The sequence below is a fragment of the Corvus hawaiiensis genome, chromosome Z (genome assembly GCF_020740725.1).
Source record: "Corvus hawaiiensis isolate bCorHaw1 chromosome Z, bCorHaw1.pri.cur, whole genome shotgun sequence".
Classification (NCBI taxonomy): Eukaryota; Metazoa; Chordata; class Aves; order Passeriformes; family Corvidae; genus Corvus; species Corvus hawaiiensis.
Genome location: NC_063255.1, coordinates 32,931,422 through 32,955,102, shown reverse-complemented (window position 1 = coordinate 32,955,102; position 23,681 = coordinate 32,931,422).

The following is a 23,681-nucleotide window of genomic DNA, read 5'->3' as shown; positions in this document are numbered from 1 at the left end:
GGAAATACTGTTTTTAGAGTTCATGTGCATGTTTTGTTGAATTGAAGCTGTATAGAGTGAAGGAATTTATCTTTCATTGTCATAAATATAGATATTTAAAGCTGTATAAATTCTGTATTTAGAACACGATATAAGCCGAAATCGATTTGATGTATTTGTATGTGTTCAGTACATATATTTATGTGAAAACTGTCCATGTAAAGCAGTTATATGCAGTGTGGAGGCAGGCCTGATATCTCTTCAAATTAGTATGTTACTTTGTAGTTTACAAGAGAGTCCTGGTTTTGTATTCTGAAAACAATCGACCTCAGTCCAGAATCTCTGAAATTATTTCTTGGTGTTTCTTGGATAGTACTTCTTTTTGGGATAAGTACACTGCTGGAGGTCTGGACAATTGATCCTAATGAAGCAGCCTGCCTGAGTGATCCTTTTGGGATTTCATCTGTGTTGCTACTGTGATAGCTGCTTGAATTGTGGGGGTTTTCTCCTTTTTTCCCCTTCTTGTTTGCAGGGATTTAGCTGCCTTGCCACTAGCTCTGCCAGGTTAGAGGGTGGTGTTTCTACCTGGCTTCTGCAGGCTGAAATTTGCAGCCTTTCCAATCTGCCTGTCAATCATCCTAACAGCCTAGCATCTTGAGATGCTAGAGGGCTCCCTTAATGTGAGCACTTACCTTTCTCCTTGTCTGGGGCCCAATCCTGCACCCTTGAAGCAGGTAGCATTTTTGATACTGCCTCTGGTACTTGTAAAGTCTATGTTGTGACAGGGACCTTGCATTGCCAGGAGGGTGCAGCTTTCCCCCACCTCCCACACACACCACTGTTTCTGTTTGCATGCTAGAAATAACAAGGTTGCGTGACCTTCCCATCTTGGTGCACACACGGACATCTGAAGTAAATGTTTTGACAGGAATGACTTGTGTGAGGAAGGTGAGCAGAACTTGCCTCTGTTTTTCCTTTGTGCCAGTCAGGCTGCCCAGGTGCTTCGATGTGTGTTGCCAGCAGCAGCAACAACTGCAAGTATGGATAGTGTTTGTCCAAAATATTAAATGAAATACATCAGAATATCTGCTTTGCAAGATGCAATTCACTAAATTTCACTAAATACGAAATGGGATTATTTAAGTCTTTGCAAGGAAATGAAAATCAAGGATCATGGAATAAATAATTATTTTCAGACAACCTGATAACCATTTCCCTTGCATGTATTCATCTACAATTTGCATAAGGATTTCACTTTCGTGCTTATTAGTAATGTGTTTTGATTGCATTCTTGTAGTGGGTATAATTATTTATTTGATTGTGAGCATTTCTTCTTGTCCACAAATAGGACAAAAGATTGTGTAATGCCCTGGAATATCATCGGTATATTGCTGATCTCATGCCAAGATCATCTTCAGCAACGAGATACGTATCTAAATAGAATGCTTTATGGTCATTACCTTAATAAAATGTGAGTCATGCACACCAGCACTTTCATTCTTAAAATACTTCAGTAAACTGGTATATCCATTTGCCAATGCATAGAGCACACTATGGAAGACAAATCTGCTGCTGTGTGGACAAATAGTCTCCAGAATCTTCCCTGAAGCTCTGTGCTTAATTTAGCAGTTTATGCGTGAGCTCACTAATGAACATTCTAAGCGTGCTTGCATGATGTACATTATCGCCAAGTTTTAACTAAAACTATAAATGTTCAACTATTTTAAAGTCTATTCTGACCTAACGAAGTCCTACATTTTAAATTAGACTGTTGGCTAAATATACCTGTTTGTTCTGGAGGGCAGACAGAAAACCTGACTGCTTTATAGCAAACTCTCTATGTGATGGTCCTGTAGCTATTGAGAAAAGGTAGCAACTGATGCCACAAATTGCTCCAAAACCAGCATTCAAGCTAAGGCTTCTGAGGAGCAATCTATGACTCAGAAAAACTTTCATGTTCTAGCTTGAAAAATATATGCGTGCTCTGGGAAAATAAAAGGGAAAGTTGAAACTGTACAAGCTGTCAGACCATGTCATGTGTGTCCATTCAGGAGATCAGCAGGTGAGTCAGAAGGAATTTGGGAAGTATTGCATTTGGGGATGCTGTGGTACTTTTGTATTTCGAATGGATTTTCTCACTTGCAGGGAAGAAGCAGTCACTTCCGGGACACGCAAGGAACATTCAAAAATGTCAACCTCTGACAATGATATTAATTCCTGATGAAATAAAAGCTTGTAACATTCAGTGTAATTAGTCCATATATTTCTATAGATTCTGAAAATAATTTTCTAATACTGATTTTTAAAAACAGTAAAAAAAAAAAAACATTTAAAAAGCCCTAATCTCTTCATAGTACTGCATCTTCTCTTCATCTTGCTATCAAGTCTATTACAGTAACAGTCAAAATTAATTTATAATCCACCTGCTTTCTGACAAGAACAGTTGTCAGTTTTTTAGCTGATATCTCTATGTATGTGTTTGTACTGTCTTTGTGTGAAAGAACATTTGGGAGCTGAGCAGAGGAAGGGAATCTGATTCATAACAGGTGAATAGGAACTCAATTAGGTTTTGGTACAGCTGTCCAAAACATTCAGTCTTTCTTGTGAGGGCAGGGTATATACATGGTGACTGCATTCTTCCTTCTTCTCAGCTTTCATGTTAGTTCACTGTGCAAGTCTGGTGGAGAACAGTTGATTCTGCTGTACTTCTTCTATACTGAAATTTGTATAACCATGAAAAATATGTCAACCCCAGACAGCAAACATATTTTGATTTCTTCCATCAATGAACATCATCTACCATCAAGCACATTTTCACAGAATCAGCTGACAGCTAAAATTCTTCAGTACTGCTTTTTAAAACCAGCATTTATGTTTACAGTGGTCTTTTTTTTTTTTTTAATTATTTTGAAGTGCAGAGTTTTATGACCAGCTGCTCTCAAGTATTCCTGCTTAAGAATCCAGTACTGCATATTCTGTGAACAAACAATTGGTACAAAATAAAACTTGTGGTTCCTGCAGAGCATCTTACTGGCATGTGTTGCTTCCTTCATCCTAGAGGTGGGTGGCTTCTTCCATTTTGTGTGTGATGGTGAAGCATCTGCAGTTCTTGCTTGCTTCCTTGAGCCTCTTTCTACATTACTATCAGCTTTTGACAGTGTTTTTGAGATGGGGAGAGCAAGCTGAGTAGAGGAGGGTTGTGCTGTTGAACAGGCATTGTTTCACAATGTGCTGAAGAGTTTTATTTCTGCTGGTGGTGGCAGAATAATAGTGGTATCATATTATTGCTAGTTTTCAACACATGCTTTCCTACAGATGGTGGAGATTAACACTGCAGTGCCTGTTGTTTGAGCTGCAGTGCTAAAAACAAGAGCTTTGCCACAGCTGCTTCAGCCGCAGCGAGGCGAGGGCCCCTGGGGACCTTTGGCAGAATCTGGTCTCTGTGTATCACTGGCCAAGAACAGAAGTTTATGAACACTGTTCATTTGTTTATTTATGACAGCTGGTTGTTGTCAGTCGTCTCTTGCAGGTCACACATGTTTAAACTTAATCAGAGAGAGCTCTTGCCCTTTTGTTTGTTTTTTACCTAAAGGTTTTGTTGAGCACTATACAGGGTAGGGAAGGTTTTAACTAATGTTTTCTATTAGATGCATTGATTGTGTGGTCAGAAACCTCAAGCACCACAAGCAAGTGGATCCTAAACACTTTGGGCTAAATTGGTTCTCTGATATGTTTTTGGAAGTATCCAAAATTCTGATCTATATTAGAGTGTGTTTCTGTACTGAGGTAAGCAGCAAAACTTGCATTGACTTTCACTGACACAAGAACAGCCCCTGAAGCTATTGTTGTAGTTCAGCCTAAATTGCATTGGAAAGTGGTTTGGGATATTTCAGTGAATATTCTGAAATAATATTTCTCCCTTGACATCTGGTAAATTGCATAGCTGAAAGTTTCAGTATGTATGTGCACTCACTTTTAGATCAGATGTTTTAGTGCACTTCATGCACATTCAAAATGCATCCTTATAATCCTTATAATGCTTCAATAGTAATCAAGGTAAGATGGAATATTAACAAAATGCAATTTTTTTTTTTACTGGAGATGTGAAGCCTTTCTATTAACAGTGAACGGAAGATTACAGTGGAAATGAGTGCATGGGGAAATGACTGTAGTGGATGCTCAAGCCTTTTTGGGATTCATTTTAATATTTAGTTTGAATTAAAAACAAAATAAAACACAATGAAGTTTATTTAGGGAGTATTTTCCAGATTTTTTGGATAAGGCTGAAGTTGTAAACTCTCAGGTGATGAATATTTTTTTCAAAACCACAGTTAGATAAGAAAAGTAATACCCTTACAAGAAGCGATTGGATCTTTTGCTGAAGATGAAGGCACTGGTATCAAGCTGGTAAATACATATTTCAGAAGATCTTGGGGCATATTTAAATAGGTATAAATCTTAGCAAAAATACCAGCATCTGAGAAAAAGATACATCCTTAACACACAACATAGAAGAAAATAGTAGCTTTTCCAATTATCTTTTCCAAACATTTTTGCTGGAAGCTTCAAGGCTGCTGAATGGGTATGGATATCTGGACATTAGATCCTTTTTAGTTTCTCCAGTTTCTAGTTAAGAAGTTGTAGGAGGAAGAGAATGAGTGATTCATAGGTGTCTTTGAAAATCTATCTGGTTTTTGCTAAAAGAACAAAAATCAGGAGTGGTGTGCAGGTCCACTGCAGGCTGGACACCATAAAATTATTATGAGCATCTTGACTTTCAGATAATTCGTTGTTACAACATGTTGTGTGATTCACGTAAGTTTCTGGTGAGTAGCTGGTACTGGACTTGTGACATTCTCTTTTCTTCAGCAAGACCTGCTGTGTCATGGAGAACTTTGTAGGAAACACAACTTTCTCCCTGCCCTTCAGTGACTGAGGATATACCTCCAATAACACCAGAAACCACATAAAACTAAAAAGAGTATCCAAACACTTCTTTCTTCCCAATGCATAGAAAAGGCATGCAATGGCTTGATAGATGCTGTGCTTGAGTATCTCTGTTCAGCTGGAGTGAGCTTTTGTACAATTGTGGTAAATAAGGGTTTTGTCTCTGGCTTGGAGCCACATTTTCAATCTTTTAATTTACTTGGGATTTTCTTTTGGCAGGACAGGATGTTCTGCTCTGTCTGTGAAAATGTCTTACTTTATTGACAAGTTATGAAGGTCAAGAGAAACACTCAGGTTTGTATTCAGAGGCATCATCAGAAGATGAATAGCAAGGGACCCAAGAGAATAGAAGTAGTCCATTTACAATTGAAAATCAAATTTAAACCTTCTTCAGGGTTTTAATTATAACTGGTCATGCTTTTAATTTTCAGTTCTCACCTCTTTTCATATATGATTTCCGTTCTAGGAGGCTGATTTTCTGCTTGCTTCTGAAAATGTTGTCCAGATATGGAGTAATGTATAGTCTCTTTACAGGTGCAGTCAGAATTGATACTTTAGTCTTGCTAGTGATTTCCTGTAGTGATTTTGATACTAATGCTTCAGATTACATCCACTGACTTTGAGACTTAAATACCAATGCAAAGTTATATTTGTGGTCTAATGCTGTCTTAACTGCACATCCTTTCCTAACTCTGGGTCCCAGGAAACCTCCCAGCTAAAAAAATCTGCTGTCATCTTTTAATCTCATTGTTACTGGCAAAAGTTCATTCCGTACCTCAGAGTTGCCAGTGTTTCTTAAACTGACATTATAAGATAGTTTCTTATAGTAAACATTTATACAAGAAAAAATATAGTGATAAAAAACTTGTACTTTCCTTTAAAACTGCCTCCGTTTGGAGGCATTTGCTATTTCTGCATCTCTCAAGAAATTCAATATTTGCTTTAATAATACAGAATAAATATTGACTGCTGTATTGTGGTATAGATTTAATAAATCCCTTTAATATTAACCTAACTTTTTGCCTTTACTTTGTACTAAGAAGGCTCTCCTGACTGTGATCCAATTGTAACCACCTTTTGTCACTCTTAATTAAAGTTTACTCTCTTTACAGTTTCTCTCAACAAATTAATCTACTGCAGTGGCTTAGTGGCAGATGAAATTTAAAATGATGGTGTATCTCCACTACCGTTCAGTTTTGTTTTTTTCAGCATGCCTTTAACTGAAAAGATCATGTTTCCACATTTACAGGCACATTTGGTTTTTTTCAGGTATTCTTTTTTTTTTTCACTAGCAAAACACTGAAGCTTGAAACAACTTTTTATTTCTAATATATATTGCAAAGTGGCAATTTATTATTCATAATGCTATATAATGTTTAATAACCTGTCTAGCAGATAACAATTAATGTAACATACAGAGAACTATGCAGATGATTGCATGGAAAATGCCTTATCTTCCTTGTGTTATTTAGCACAGGTAAAACATAGGCAAATGATAAAAAATTTATTAAATATAATACATTTACTGAAGCACTGACATACAGGTATAGAAGCAGGGAAATAGATGTAGAGCTTTTATTTATGCAGAAGAAAAATAGGTATTGATAGCTAGAATTTCTGCTAGGCAGGCAGATGTTTGATAACCTTAGCTTCTCTTTGTAAGTAGGTTTGCAAGACCAGTATTGCAAGTTTTGCGTTTGCTTGTTTTTTTAAGGTTTCAATTTTCAAGGTGATTTTAGATATTTTTTCCTGGCTTATATTCTAGTTTCCTTTCTTATATTTTGTGACAGTCTGTTGTTCTTTTATAGATCTGGTATTTTTCTCAAGGAGAATAAAATAGCCTTGTTCTTTTTGCTTTGAGGATAGTGTCTGCCTTAGCATTATATATTGCATTTCTTTCCTCAAGTGTAGGTCAGATATGCTTTTTGTTTTAGTAAGCTGAAGTCTTCATTGTCCTGGAAAGTGAAGAGTCTCTTTGCCTTCATCCACCCAAGCAGACTTTTTCTGAAGTCTCTTTGGTGACGGAGATGCATGTGTTTACTTGTCATTGGAATTTCCTACACTGTTCCCCATAAGAACATGCTGGTGGGCAAATTGGGGGTGGGGAGCATTTATACAACACTGTCTGTCATTATTGCAATGAAATTTGAATCATGGACCTTTGCATCATCAGTGTCAGCTTAAGCCACGGTTGCACACATGGGTACATTACTCTGAGTACTTCTAAAAATCTCTTGCAGTTCAGTTTCAGACTCACAGAAAATTGACCAAAGTGTATCCAGGCAAAGTATATCTCTGTGCACAGAGAGACCACACTAGAAATTATGAGAATCTGGCTTGGTTTAAAGGTGAACCGTATGAGTTTTACTTTTGTACCTGTGCAATCTTTACTACCTACATGCTGTAAAACAAAAGGTTTGAAATCAAAGTATTTTAGAAATCATCATGAAATAGGATGCTGGACTTTGCAGGTTCAGACAGCAGCTGTTTATTGGTTTGGTATTCTGAGATAGTCATCTGGCAGAAACCATAAAAGTGTTGGAGACTGCATGGTCTTGAAGTCTTGCTAAGTTGGATGCAACTAAACAATGTGCATTTTATATAGTGAAATGCAAGTAATAGCTTTTCAAACCAGGACTATACCTTATGACAGAAGAGCAGGATTTGGAGTAATGCGGAAACAGCTTCTGTGGAAAGAAGTCACAGTTCATGAATACCTGCAAAGACTAGAGCCTTCTTTGGTGTAGGAACTAAAAGGACATTCTTTTGAAAATCTACTGGCATTTGGGGTTTCTTGTCCATAAATATCAGAGTTTCATCTTGCACATATCTATTTTTTTTTTTTTTTGTGTGTGTGTGTGTGTGTGAATACTAGAAAATTAGACAATAGGGAGGTTTCAGAGAAGAGCTACAAACCCAACTGAATGACTGGAAACACGAGTTGCAAGAGGTTCAGTCTACTGTCTCTACAATGGGCTAAAGATGATATAGTAACTTTCTATTAGAGAAAGATATCACTTGAGGGTTTAAAAGTGAGACTTTTTACATTCTCTGATTTTCCCACAAGAATTTTGCATCCTGAGATCTCTGGGACAAGGTCTAAGGGCTATCTGATCTGTGCAGATCTTCACTATTATAGGGAGAAAATTAATGGGGACAAAACTCCATTAGACCTCAATCTGGCCAGCACTATAAATGACAAACAAAAGGGCTTCTAAAAACATTTTAACAACAAAAGGAAGATCAGAGATGATGCTGGTGTGTTGCTTGATGAGGTCAGACTCCTCACAAATAGGGACATACACACAACAGAGATTTTTAATACCTTCTTTGCCTCTGTCTTCGACACTGATTATGTGCTCTGGGAACCCCAGAGCCCTGTGTTGAAAGACTGACTGGGGGGATGATAATCTTCCAGCTGACCCTGAGTTTGTTCAAGACATGCTGCTCCAGCTGGATGTGCATAAATCTATGGGGCCTGATGGGATTCTTCCCGGGGTACCAAAAGAGCTGACTGATGTCATTGCAGGACCTCTCTCCATTATTTTTCAAGTGACTTGGGAGTCTGGAGAGGTCCCAGTCAACTGGAAGCTGGCAAACATTGTCCCAATTTCAAGAAGGGAAAGAAGGAAGACCCTGATAATACAGGCCTGTCAGTCTCAATTCACTGCCTGGTAAAATTATGGAGAAGGTTATTCTGGGGGTAGTTGGAAAACACTTGAGAAATAACACAATCATTGGTCATAGCCAGCAAGAGTTCACACCAGGGAAGTCCTGCTTAACCAACTTAATTTCCTTCTATGACGAGGTCACCCAACTAACTGAGCAAGGGAAGTCAGTATATCTGGGACTTTTGGATTTTAGCAAAAATTTTGATACTGACTCTCATAATATAATTCTGGACATAATGCTTAACACACAGCTAGACAAGCCCATAATATGTTAAGTGAACAAATTACTGATGGGACTGGCTCAGAGTTCTGTGAGGTTACATGAGGGTGGTGACCAGTCACCAGTGCTACTACTCAGGAGTCAATTTTAGGACCAGTGCTCTTTATTGTTTTTATAATCAGAATACAGAAATCAAATCTACATTTATTTGTAAATGATACTAATCTAAGAGCAGCTGTAGACTCCCTTGAGGGTAGAGTGGCTGTACACAGAGATATGGATAGACTAGAGGAGAGCGACTAAGATGGTGAAAGATTTCAGGGGCAAAATATATGAGGAAAATTTCAAGTCACTTGCTTTTCTCAGCTTGAAGAAGAGAAGGCTGAGGAGTAACCCCATCACAGTGTACAACTTCCTCAAGGGGAGCAGTGGAAGGCAAATTGCTGTTCTCTTCTGTCTAGTGACTAGTGGTAGGAAATGAGGAAAAGGAATGAAGCTGTGTCAGGCAGGTTCGGGTTGAACATTTGGAAAAGTTTCTTCACTGAAAGGGTGATTAATTGTTACAGTGGGGATACTGCAACACGTGTATCAGACAACGAGGCCCATGGAAAAGAAATATATATGGACAGATTCTTGGTAGGTGTTTCAGAGATGTTTATTTCTCCAGCCACATGGCCGGGATCTGCCGAGGAGCTGTTCCAGTCAGGGGACCCGAGGGTCCTTCTGCCCGCGCAGGGAACACAAACCAACCAATGGGAAACGAGGCTGACCAGGGGCCAGGGAAACGCCGTGTCTGTCCCCCAGGGGCCCTCTCCCAGGGCTACATGGCGAGGGGGGAAGGGACCCCGACAATTAATCACTGGAGCAGGCTCCCAAGGTAAGTGATCACAGCACCAAGCCTGGCACTGTTCAAGGAGTGTCTGAATGATGTCCTTAGTCATATGATTTAGCTTTAGGTAGTCCCGCAAGAAGCAGGGAGCTGAACTTAAGGAGAAGCTGGGCCCCTCTAAGCGTGAGATACTCTGTGATTCAACCAGCTATGATCTCAAGAAAAAAGAGAGACATTATGAAATGCTTAAGGCATATATTTGCTGAGATGTAACACCTGATTTTGTTTCAGCACTTTATATTTTCAAGGTGTTTACTTTTTGTTCAAATCTCTTGCCATTATACTTGAGTGACATAAAGGCTGTCCGTAGACTATTTATGAATGTCTCTATAAGGGCTAGATTGTCCTCTTTTGCCTTGTCCACAGCTGTAAAGGTTACTGATATTTGTCTCCTGCCATTGTTGTGTTGTTGATGTCATACTTTTTTTTGTCATTCATTCTGAAACCCAATGAATTATGGAACACATGGGGGGATGATGTTGTGAGGGTACCAGAGTAAAATTAAGAAAATATAAGTTATTACTATGCTTTGAAACTACAGCTTTTGCAAGAACATTTCAGCAGGTGCAAGCTGCCCCTTGAAATTCCTTCGGTCTTTTCTCTTGAACTTTCAAGGTCTTTGGTGGTTTATGGACCTCTTGAAATTATGCATGGTCAAGGAGAGTGGTACTTTGGCTTGAGTCGTAAGGAAAAACTAAAAAGAGACTTTTTTTTTCCTATCTGCAAATCAGAAAACTCAGTGCTTAAACACCTTGGAGAACTTAAGCAAATAAGTTATGACAAAAACTGCCCATCAAATACTTGAAATAGAATGTTAGTGTTCAAGACATGAAGTGTCTGGGAGAAGACCCATTGGGCAGCAGCGTGGCCCAGCTCAAAGAGCCAGCTAACTGGGAACTCAACATCTGCCATTGCATTTCTCTGCACTACAGGTTCCCCCTATTCTCCTGGACGGTCAGTTACTATCACTTGGAAGAGGAAAACAAAGAGTTTTCATTTGTATTTCTGAAGTGCTTGGCTATAATGGTAAGGAATATATATTAACATAAATCTTCTTGTCAGGAAAAAAATCTGAACTAGCCTCTGGCTGCACTACTTGTGAACTTTCTCTCAGCTTCAAGGGTGACTTCTAACTACATGTTGAACAATGTATCGTGGTGCTACCAGGATAGCTATAGTCACAAGTAGGAATATCCGTCTGTAATTGTGAGAACTGGGGAGTCTAGGAGTTAATGTGTCCTTGTGGTACTGAAATGGCTTCTTAATTTACAGAATTGTTGGCTAGTTGTTCTCAGCCTCTCTTCTCTCACCTCCCCAGAGCAGCTCTCTTGTTTCGCTACACCTCAGCCAGTTCCTCTTTTCCTGTTGTGCTGGGGAGCAGCTGGGGAATGGTGTTGCTTGTATTTGAGAGGAAACCAAACTACTAATAACTGGCGGTTTTCTTTCCTGAATGACTTGATTTTTTTAGTGAAACTTGCTGTGGTATCCAAGGATGAACACCTTTGGCAGTCTCAAATGGGTGGTAGTTCCATATGACTGAAACTTAGGGTAGAGATAAGAGTCTAATCACTTTTGGCAGAGGCTTTTAAATCAAAATGGCTTGTGTTCCCACTGAAAATAAAAGTGTAAGGGTCTGGTATAAAGAAAAAAACCAAGGATCATTCCTGATACTTAGATGAGAAAACCTGGCATGTTGGAATCCCACACTAAAAGGAACAAAAGCTAGTCACTATCATATTTAGGGAAGAAGTCTCATGCTTTAATTGTCTTGATGATTAGTTCTACTCAGGGGAATGAGTCAAAAGCATCCTACTGAATGGAAGAATAATGAAGGAAACAGAGATATGTAAAAGAGACTTCCTGCAAATTCCATCCCTTTGCTTTGGTTTGTTAATAGCACCACTGTTACAGTCTTGAAATAAAGCCTTTAGAATCAATTTTGAGAAGTCTTTTGAGTTTTTATTCTCCTGACTATGTTACTTTTCTCCTGGTATTGTTTCAGCTCTCTAAATCTGAATTCTTTAACCTTGTCTGTCCAAGAAACGTGTTGTGCCTTATAGGCCTTAATAGCACTTAACAACAAAAGAATGGTTTGTAAATAACAGAGCTACTAGATCAGGCCTGCCTCAGCATGGTCAAATGCCATGTCCTTTGACCACCAATAACTCTTAACAGATACTGCCACAGTGTCACTCTCACTTCCCCTGTTTTTGAACATCATTAACACCTTCTGTGGCACTTTTTCTGCTGCAAATGCCTAAAGATGACTAACACATAGCTAGTTTATGTAATTTCCAAGATGTAAATGTCTTAATATTGTCTATTAATATGACCTAGTATTCCATCTTGTTTAATTCTTTACATTTCCTCTAATTTTGAAATTGGGTTACAATGCAGCAGAATACCATGAACAGCAGTAACTAAATCTTTTCCTCAGCATTTGCTTCAACTCTGCAGGCATTTTTGTTAACATTTTTTGTTCAGTTTGGAGCCACTTATATTCAGGTTATAATTCATAGCTTGATATTGGAGATGCAGCTCAGAGACACATCAGTTAATGAAAGACACTCTTCTGGCAAGCAAATCTCCCTGTGTTTTCCAGAAAACCCTTTGAAGGATACAATAAGGAGGAAGCAAAACTACTTTTAACCAGTCACATGTTGTAAGACTGTCCTAAAAATGAGTAATGTCTACATAGAGAAGACAAGTGATTACAGTTTTAGTCAAAAGCTTCTTCCGATAGCGTGATACTGTTGATTGTTATAGGACCAAAGAAGATTTACTGTGAACTTGGGAGTAATAAACTTCTCTTTCAGCACCGCAAACAGCAAGCTGTGAATAACGCTGATCTGCAGAGTATGGAGTAATTTTCTATCACATCAGAGTTTGATAACTGTAAAATACTTGACAAACCTTTGGACTACTGTGTTATATAGTTAAGATGTGGCACAGGGGAGGAATTTTAGAGGTGCCTAAACTAACAGCTCTGCTTCACAAGTCTTAAACAGTAACATACTGGGACAAAGACACAATTTTTGCTAATCCTTGCAGAAAAGAAGATGAATGCATACTGATAGCAAAATTTAAATCATTGCATCCAAATCTGAGCATCTGCCCAAGCCCTGAGCAAATATGAGAAGCAGGGAGATACCAGGAGGGCCCAGCCTAGCTCTTTTCAGGAAAAGCTACATGAACAGATCAGGGCTTTTACCACGTTGCTTGGTGACATGTTTTATGTTGTCCCTGACACAAGTGGTGATGGTCAGTAAGCCTACCACAGTGACACACCTCGTGTTGGGTTTCATGTTAAAGACACTACTCATAAACTTCCTTGGGTAAATGCAGTTTGTCTATTTGGCACACATCCCAACCCCAGATGTTCACAGATTTTGAGTTAGTTCGCAGGAAAAAAATTCAATTTTCTGACTCAGTATAGCAGTATTTAATTTTTTTTTGTAACTATCTTCTACTTTTGACCTTCCCTAGACTGTTTTTTAAAGACATTCTCATTAAAAGAAAAGCTGGGCTTCTAGTGTAATCCTGTAAACATAAGACCCGATGCATTAAAGCACACTAAAATCTGTGGCACTTACAGTAAGACATAGAGATGTCGAAACTGATTCCTTGTTTAAGAGACTACAAAAAGAGAATCAGAAGGGAAAGGTGAGATTCTTGCTAAGTCTAGGGCATTATTTCTGCTGAAAAAGGCTGCAGGCAGTGTATGGTTGAAAGAAATAGACACCCACAGAACACAGTCCTATTTCACTCTAGATATTCTAGTCAGTCACTGTAGGACTAAAGGTTTTAAAGACAATATTAAGCATGATGACTTAAGGTAGTTTGGTAAGTTGACTGAAGGTTTCCTCACATAAACAAGGCAGTGGAAACAGCCCAGCTGTACAGTCTATCTATCCCTTTGTTCCTAAGCAGTGAATTTCCATGTGTTAACTTTCAAGAAGCTGTTTTAGCGTTTTGATATTTTGTGTTAAAAGCAAACAGAAAAACTGGGGTTCTTACTAAGCCATTTCAGCAGCACATTTCTTCATCCCTCTTATGGTCTATGGTTTTGAGAAACACTTTATTGTTTAGAATCTTAATGACAATATTTACAGCAACAATGTCTACCTTAATTCTTTTTATACTAGTTGAATGATATAAACTATAATTTGGAAGACTAGGATGTGAGAGTAATCTTTGAAAAGAGAAGGCTGAATAGCATGATTAAATTCAATTTTATTTTTTAAGCTTACCATATATATTATCATTACTATGTATTTTTGGCACATTCTCCAAAGTGTCTGTTAGAATGATTCCTGGTTTCTGCTTAATAAAAAACAAAGCTAAACTTCATTATGTTTGCTTGTCCTGAGATACTTGAAAGTTTTGCTCCAGTTGTTTCAAAATTACCACAGTATGTTGCTCTTCCAGTTAAAATATGTGGCCTGTCAGAGCTTATTTTACAAGGCAGTGGTCTCTTTGCTGTGGTCCAGTTAAACACCTAAATACTTGCTCCATGTTGGCAACTTGGATGCACAAATGTAGCGCACATTTGAATGCTCTGTTGAATCATATCACAGTGCTCTGCAGGATCAAACGCTAATACACAAGTACGTTTTGCAGATCACATTAGCATCACACAGAGGGTACATATGCACAGGCAGCTGTGTGAAGATATCAGCCTTGGCTTTGGAAATACATGTATAAAAATTGACATGTTTGCCTGCAATACGTGAACACCAGTTGTTTATTAGACAGCTATGATCGCTGTTGAGCTGGAAGGGAAGCAATGTCTCTGAAGTTGATGGCAAAATTTGCTTAACTCAGCATTTCACCTGAAGCGTCTTAAGCAGTCTACACTGGCTCTTTACCCTTTACTACTGCTTTTTACCCTCTCACTGCAAGCTCCATCTTCATCGAGGAATAAGTAAGCAGCTTTTGTGGAATGACTTTGAAATTTCCCCTTGTGCACCAAAAACTGTGGCTAGTTTTTGAGCCAAATACATAATTCACAGGGAGTAAGTCATTAAGTGAGTTCATCCTCTTACTTTCTTTTGTTTATATTCCTCACACTTGCAGTGATGACTCTAGCTGCTAATTGAATGAAAGTGAGCCCCTCTGAGTTTTATGCATTGCATGTTTCCTAGCTAACACTTTGACACTACATCTGAAGATGTTTTGTGCAAGACACTGCTTTGACTGCTTTGCCTTCACCTAGTTTCTACTATTTCCCATAGTTGACAAATATTTTTTCTCATTAGCCTGGCTGACAAGCATAGCTTCTGTCCCACAATGGCTATATATATATATATATACATATAATCATTTCCAGTGTGAAAATCTGGGTCAGATGTGTCACTTTTAGACTGTAGTGAAGGCCTTACCTCCCAGCCCCTGATGAATACCAGCTATTAAAGTCCTGCTGGAAATCACTTTGATCAATCTGCGAAGGCAAATATACCTATGCAAATTTATTTGTACTCTTGTGTCTGTTTCCATGAAATATTTACATGGCTTTGAATTTCACTGTCTGTAAGTATTAGCAGCAGTAAACAAATCATTCCGGTATTCAGGGAGAGCCACCCCAAAAGAGAAGCAAGCAGTTTTTGAAGTCATTCCAGTTCATTTGGGTGAAAGACTTGAGACAAAAAGGGATATGTTTAATCTGCACCTTCTCAGTCTCTCAATTCAGTAGAATGTTTCCTACACAGAGTTTGAGAGCTTGTAACCAAACTAAGAAACATACCAGATAAATTCACAGGTTCTTCACCTGCTAGGGCTGTTTTTTCTGCACTTCCTGTAGTCTCAGCATTTTTCTGCCACAGAATTCTTCAGCTGACAAGAGAAATTAAACTGACAATAAACAAAGAGCGGAGGTAATGCTGCCTGCTGCTTCCAATAATGCTGCCTGCTTCTTCCAAAGTGCAAAGTGGAAAAGAAGTTATCATGCAAGAAGCCCTGTGATAGCAAAGACAGTTGTTTCCCATGTTTGGCAGGACCCTGAGGGGAAAGGAGCCTTGCTTTACTCCAAATAATCACAGGAGAGCTAGGTGACTGCTGACTTGAAATATATTTTCCCTCCCAGACCTTTTTGGATAGTAACATGAATGCTACACACCTACCCACTGTTCCTGCCATAAGGTCAAAGTTGGATTAATAGCTTCTCTGCAGTTTATGAAGTGTCACTATCCAGGTGTTCTCCTGGAAGCACCAAAGCTCAGTCCTGACTAATTGCTACTCTAACCTGTTTCCCATCTTTAAACGTAGCCTGCTGCTTCTCAAAGCTCCAGTTAACTGAGTGGAGGTGACACTGGTGGACTGGACTTTGTACTGAGCAGGAAGGCTGTCTGAGTGAAGTCTCAAGCAAGGAAAACAAAAGTCATTGTTGCTATTTGGCAGTTTCTGCTAGAAAGAGCTGTGGAACAGAGTGATACATGCAAAGGATATTTTAAAAAAGTGCATGACTTGCCTCTGCACCCTCAGCTAAGGAAAGAGGTGATTGTATGAAGAGCTCAGTGGGGATGCCTAGGAAAAGTTTGGCTTTCCCCACTGCCTCCTCATAGAGGGCCAAGAAGTGCCTCTAGTTGTTACCAGGGGCAAAAATCACACAGCACCTAGATGGTGAGTCACAGGTAACTGTGCCAGGACAGGACTTTGATCTGACTGTTTCTAAAGCAGTTAATCTCTCATTCCTAGTAGTCCCTCCCTGTGCTTTGTGAGCTTTGAGGAAGGTGGGGAAAGGGACAGGCTGGTATCCATGATCCTACCTGGACACAAGGAATTGGGATTGGTGGAATTGTGCTTCTGAGGACTGGAGAGGGTTCTTCATGATAGCTCCAACAACTATCTCCAAAGGGTTATATTCAGTCTGCTGCAGAGTGTGAAGCAGATAGACCCAGGTACCTAAGGACAGTTAGTCTCTCCTGCCCTTGGTTACACATAATGAATCTTCTCCAAGGAGAGTGGGTCTCACCCACTTTTCAATTTTTATTTAGTCTTTGCATCCACCAGGGCCAAGTTCTTTACAAAGGGGGAAAAAAGCCAAATGTCATGTCTTCCAGTAAGATGAGTGATAGGAAGCTAGCACATGTATAGGCAGCTCCTGCTGTTGCACAGCCTAGGCACTGCTACTTTAGCATTCACTGGCAAGAACATTTATTCCCTGCAGTCATCCCTCACTTGTTCTTTTCTTGACAGCAGATGGGAAGCAGGATAAAAAGACACCCTGAAAAAGAGTAATTACATCCTTATCTTTGCTTAATCTTGATTTTTCTGCACCTTCTTTCATAAGAGTTGATTAGTTGTGCTGTTTCAAGCAGATGCTTTAAAGAAATCTATTTATGGGGACACTCTGTTTGCAGCTGGAAGTGGTTTACAATGGCAAATAAAAGGACTTTCTCCACTGAGATGTGCAGACAGGCCCAAGGTCATGCTAGTCAAACAGAAGACATTCTGTTAGTGAACAAGATCAATGTGCTAGCACAGCCAGGCCCTCAGAATTGCAGAATGGCTGAGGTTGGAAGGGGCGTCTGAAGGTCATAGGATCCAATCACCCACTTCAGGCAAGACCACCTAGAGCCAATTGCCCAGGAACAGCTCCAGACAGCTTTTGAGTATCTTCAAGGATGGAAACCCTACAACCTCCCTGGGCAACCTGCGCCAGTGGTCAGTCACCCTCATAGTAAAATGTGTTTCGTGATGGTTGGGAGGAATCTTCTGGGTATCAGTTTGTGTTTGAATGTTCAAATTAAGGGTGTTCCTTGGACTAATCTTGCTGGCCGCAACTTACCTGGAGGTAAGTGTGAGCACAAGTACTTTGATGTACCAGCATGAGCAAAACAATTTGATATCTTTATTTTGTGAAAGAAAAGTTGAAAGAATTATCTGCTGTGATAGGGAGAGGGAATTCCAGATAGGTTTGGCTGAGAAACAGTGGCTTCTCTGTATAGTTCAGTCCAAAACACCTGCAGGCTGACCAAGATTCCTTTGATTTCTGTACACTACAGACTAGTGAGTGCTCATGTTGGCACAGAACATGCATCTTAAAGTGTATTTTCTTTGTCACCTCCCAGGGATGCATATATAGTTTGCATGTAATTTTGCTGTGGTGATCTCAGAGTAATATAAAGGATATGTGTCATACTTTAGAAGGTAAGGGCTCAGGCTTTATGATTATAGTACACAAACCTTTCCAAATTAGGCAAAAATCTAGGGAAATGAGAGAAATGCATGCGAGAAATGCAACCAGCTTATTTGCAGAAATGCCAGCCAGTCTCGTTCTTAGCAGAATTGATACTGCCTGGTGCAGGACAATAGCAAAAAGAAGTCCTCCAAGTCCTGCACAAGGGAAATTTGCAAACTCTGAAGTACAGCATCAACTTTGAACTGCAGCACCCTGCACCGTCTCCAGGAATTAGGGTTATAATGTCAGCGGGGGCATACAGCAGACATACGTGTGCTTCCTGTACAGACTGACACAGACCTGCTGTTCATAGAGGTCATCAAAAGCAATTTCCTCATGATTTCTAATTTAAAGATACAGTCCCTGAATTAGTGAATTACGAGAATTAAATGACCCATCACTGTGTGTCCATTCTGTCTCTGCTTCCCACCTGACCACTTTTTACCACAAAAAATGGTGAAATTTCTCATGCATACCATGGCCAGATGTGCTTGACCTGAACTAATAGAGAGATATTTGAAACTGAACTAATTTTTACGCTAGCATGGAAGTTACTATCAGGCCTATATGAGGACTCAAAACTCCACTGAATTTGAACATTTTGATGAAATATGGGCTGACTTTAATTTTTGTCAAATACTGATAGCAGAAGCACCAATTACTTTTTTCAAATAGTGAGCCCAGGTCCATAATTTGCCTCTAGATTTTAAGCATTTTAGAAACTGAAGAGGCTCAGATCTTCATTTTGACTGAATGCTAGCTCTATCTGGAGTAGCTCCCTTCAGAAGGCACCAGAAACAAAATTAATAATGATAAACAGGTCTCCTAGTGAATAGTAGTAAGAAGATGCCACTTTTTTTCCAGATCTGTTTGGAAAAATTTCATACAATGTAATACCATAAGTAAATAGCCTAAATTCTTCATTTTTTAATCAACCAGAGACTTACTGTTTCATGAAAAAAAACCAAAACCCAACTTTGCTTTGCTGAGGACTGTCCATTATGCATAACATATTAGAATAAGTTCAAAGTTCAGTGGGGCCAGCTGCTTGTTAGAGAATGAACAGCAAGCTGAGATATTTTTGACTCTATCATGGGAATGCAAAGATGCCTGCAAGAGCATCTTGTTGATATTGCTGCAAACACAAAAATCTCTATCTGAGAAGCAGAATTCTGGAAAGGGATACCTTCTATGTGTCGATAAAGACATCTATTTTTCCCCATTATTCTGCTGTTGAAGAACATGGGGGAACTCAAGAAGGCTGCATGTTATAATGACAAAATAGCCATGCAGGCTCCTCTTTTCATTACTGGTGGCAGCAGCAGTAGCAGTAGTTATTACCTTTTCTGAAAGACAAGATTTGTTATAGCAGCAGCCTATTACACCAGAGAACCTCTCATCCTAAATTGGTTTGCTTAGCTAGGTAAAGGCGGAAATTGGTTAAAAGGAAAGGGAGTGAGAGAGATATGGCTCCTCATTTTTTTGTGCCACAGGTTTTGTATAAAGACACGGATAATGAGGCTGGCTGACATCTAAGCCACTGGCAGCAAGTGCTTAGATGAGTGGGGCAGTTAGCACCCTGCAAGGACAAGCCCTGCTCTTATACATCATACCTGGGCACCGACCAAAGCCGTCTGAGTACACACTGCTTCCTCACAAATGGTGTGTTATTTCCCAGTCATACCATTTGGCAGCCTTGCTGGGATGTCTTCTGTGTGCACTGATGGCTAATATGGGAAGAAGCAGCTCTCAGAGAGTAGCAGGAGTCAAGCTTGTGTAACCCCATCACCTGGGGCAGACAGTGATGCCCCTGACACCATCTTGCAGCTGTGTCTGACACACTGGCAATTCCTTGCAGAAATGTAAAGAAGGTAGTGTGCTGCTCTGAAGAAGGCACTGACACTGAAGTGATAACTCATGTTTCATGCTCAGAGGCTGTTTCCTTTGTAAGGGAGGCTTGAACACACACTGAAAAAAAGTACTTCAGAGGACTATAGTAATGCAATGCCCTTTCTTGTGAACTGTGCAGGATAATAATATTTTTTCATTTCCACAGTCTCCATAGATCCCAGTCATAACTCTCTGATGTTACTGCAAAGTAAGAAACAGAAAGGATAGGTATAATTTCTTTTTTAGTTCACTTCCTACTTAAGCTTCTAAAATTGAGGTGTTTTCTATAGTCTCTTTCTTAGTGTGATGGCCTTTTGAAACACCATTAGAAAACAATCAAGGCTTTTTTGTGTGTTTTCTTGTCCAAATAATGCAAGTTAGTACTGGGACCACTGCTGTTTAACACCTTTGTCAGCGACATGGACAGTGGGATCAAGAGCACCCTCAGCAAGTTTGCCACCAGCAGCCAGCAAATGTGCAAGGCCAGTTGTATCCTGGGCTGCATCCAAAGCAGCGTGGGCAGCAGGCTGAGGGAGGGGATTCTGCCCCTCTGCTCTGCTCTGGTGAGACCCCACCTGGAACACTGCATCCAGCTCTGGGGTCATCAATGTAAGAAAGATGCAGACCTGTTGGAGTGAGTCCAGAGTAGGCCATGAAGATGAGCAGAAGGATGGAGAACGTCTCCAATGAGAGAAGACTGAGAGAGTTGCAGCTGGTCTGCCTAGAGAAGGTCCCAGGGAGGCTTTATAGAAGCCTTCCAGTTTGCAGAGGGGGCAACAAGAGAGCTGGAGAGGGACTCTTTACGAGATCATGTAGTGATAGATCAAGGGAGAACAGCCTTAAGCTGAAGGAGAGTGGATTTAGATTATCTATGAGGAGGAAATTCTTTGCTGTAAGGGTGGTGAGGCACTGGTACAGGCTGCCCAGAGAAGCTGTTGGTGCCCCATCCCTGGAAGTGTTTAAGGACTCTTGAACAGGCCTTTGCGCTACCTGCTCTAGTGCAGAGTTTGCCAGCCCATGGTAGGGGGATTGGAACCAGATGACCTTTGGAGTCCCTTACAACTCAAACTATTCTATGAATCTATGATTTGGATGCTTCAGTTATGTATGTTGTCTACTACATGGTGGTGAAACAGTTCCTAAGCAAAATCTAGAAGTTCAAGTGTAGGTGACATAGAACATCCCACTGATGGCACTATTTTTATTCACAGTTTTCATCCATGTTCACCATACTGCGTCTCCATCTCCCAAACAAGATTTCATTCTCACTGGATTAGGTCTTTAAAGATACACAGTATCTGACAGTACAGAAATTGTGGTCAAAGTAGTGAGGAAAAGCTGTTGAAAATGAGGGAAAACTCATTTAACTATCCATAAAGACAGAAGTAGGAGCAGAAGATGCTATCTCGTTTTCTGAATTTTATGCAAGGTCCTTAATTTCTCACTGTATAAATTTCTAAAGAGTTACATATTAATTATCATATCCTCCCATGTTTTGAAGCTCAGAATGTCACTTACATAAATTCCGCCTGGGAGGTACATATTGCTTAATAGCTGAATTAATTTTTAATCTCCCTTTGAAGAATATTAATGCTTTATTTTCTATACTTCATCTCAAAGCAGCATTCCAGCAAAATATCTCAAAGAAGAAGGCACTGGGAATACTTACCTTTGAAAGCAACATCTTATCATCATTTATTGGAACTGTCAAACTTTTCCACAAGGCTCATACTTCTTTCCCTGACTGCTTTATTAATGCTGGTGTCACTCAGCATTTATAGGAAGACTAATTTCGTAGCACTGCAGTACCTGCCTGAACTTTCTGAACCTGAGCCTGTTACACCATGATATTCTTCGCATTGCTGAATATGAATCACAGCCTTTCCAGAACCTGTGAAAATATTTGAGTATCTATTTAAGGATTAAGGGAAAACAGTTCTATCAAAAGTAGAAGATGAAGAATGAAATCTAGTTTTTCAACTATTAAAAAGTCCTCTAGTTTCCTTTTGAAATTGTCTAAAGTTTTTGCTCTCTGTCTTGAAAATACACTTGACTAGGATTAAGGGTTGTTCACACATGTGAGTGGGCTGAATTAAAGCTAATGGGCATACTTCATTCTTTTGTTACTTTGCCTCTGCTTGACTTTGCAAGCTTAATGTTCTTTAAATGTAGGAGGATGATGGGTGAAACATAGTGGCATTCTTGCATACATATGCAATATAAGCAATCTATGATCCTTAAACTGGGGTCCTGTTCCCTTGATCCAGAGGTATTGTATATAATTCAGTTGTTTTTTCTGCAGCATTTATAAAAAAAGTAGTATTCCATTTCCAGCGCTTCTTCTATATTCACCTTGGTGACACAGCAAAAGGAGGTTGCTTTGGCCAAAACCAGGCATTTTTAGAAGGAAAAATTAGTTGATGTTACATTGTAGTGTGGAACAGTCACAAATCAAACTAAGCCTGCAGAAATAATTTATACTTCAGGTAGAAAATGCTGACCTGAATCCTGCAGTGGCTCTCCCAAACAAAAGTGTAGTTGTTATAAGACCAAAATGAGAGAATAATTCTAGCACATTGTTGAAAGCCCACACTCCCAGTGTGTGCCTCAGACTTGCTGTGCCAGTTTGCACTTTGAGAAGAATGGGAAGAAACAGTGCTCCTTACGAGTTTTGACTGGGTAACCTCACTTGTGGCAGGAATGGCTTGCTGTTTTCGCAGTTCTGCCTGTTTCTTATAACTGGCCTGCATGCTGCTAAGGTCGTGGCTTCCAGAGTTAGACAGCTGCTGGCTAGACAGCTGGAAAAAGAGCCTCAAAAAATCAAGATTAGGAGTAGTTTTCTTACAAATCAGAGCCTGCTTAGTGATACAGCTAGCAAAAAAAAAAAAAAAAGCCAGTTGCCTCTAAAGCTGGAAATCAGTGCATCCTGGAGATCATGTTGTTTGTCACATCTAATGAGTTAGTGAAGAAAAGAGATAGCCTCTGTGCAAACTGCTGAGGACTTTCACCATTTGTGACCATTAATAATCCAAAGGGATCTGAGAAAATCTGAGTTGCCATAAAGACATGGCTTACCTTAGGAAGTATGACACATGCTATGAATTGCCTTATTCCTTAAATATATGAATAAGGCTGGCCTTGAACAGCCTTCTGGAGAAAATGGCATGGGCATCTGGTTGAAGGTACTTTCTCATCATGCTGTTGAAACTTAAATGAAAGCTCTTCAGTACCTCAGTTTCAAGATGGACATGAAAGAAAATGTTCCCTAATCATATACAGGATATGGGTCCACCCCTTTCTAAAGCGCCATGCCATTTGATGCCTGTCACAAAAAAATGAAGGTGATGCATAGAGTTATTTGCCCTCAGAGTGAGAGCAAAGATGATGAACCAGATAGCACCTAAAAGAGAAGGTGCTTAAAGGTATGATTATTTAATTCTAATAATGAAGCAATATCTGAATTTGGTCACATATTAATGCATTAACATCAAAGTCACTTCAAGGGCCTGCCTGCCTAAGTTAGACCCTTCTGAGGCTAATATTTTAAACTCGGAAAGTTTTGAAAACTGTGCAAACATTTTGTACCCAACATCATAATATAGAACCTTGAGGTGGAGATAACATTAATGGCTGTAAATGTACATCAGATAAAAGAAAATAGAACTTTATGATAATCATGAAAACAGAAAATTCATTGCTTGGTCATAATCAGGTAACATGCTGTCTCTGGAATTAAAAAATGACATATGTGTTTTATGAGTACTACTAATATTTTAATTGGGTGAACTAAAACAAAGATAACAATCTCCTTCATGTGATGGCTAAGGGCAGACCTGTACTTCTCATGAAGAGTGGTAAAGAACAGACTTCTGTGCTGTGGGATCTCTCTTTACTCACTGTTATGAG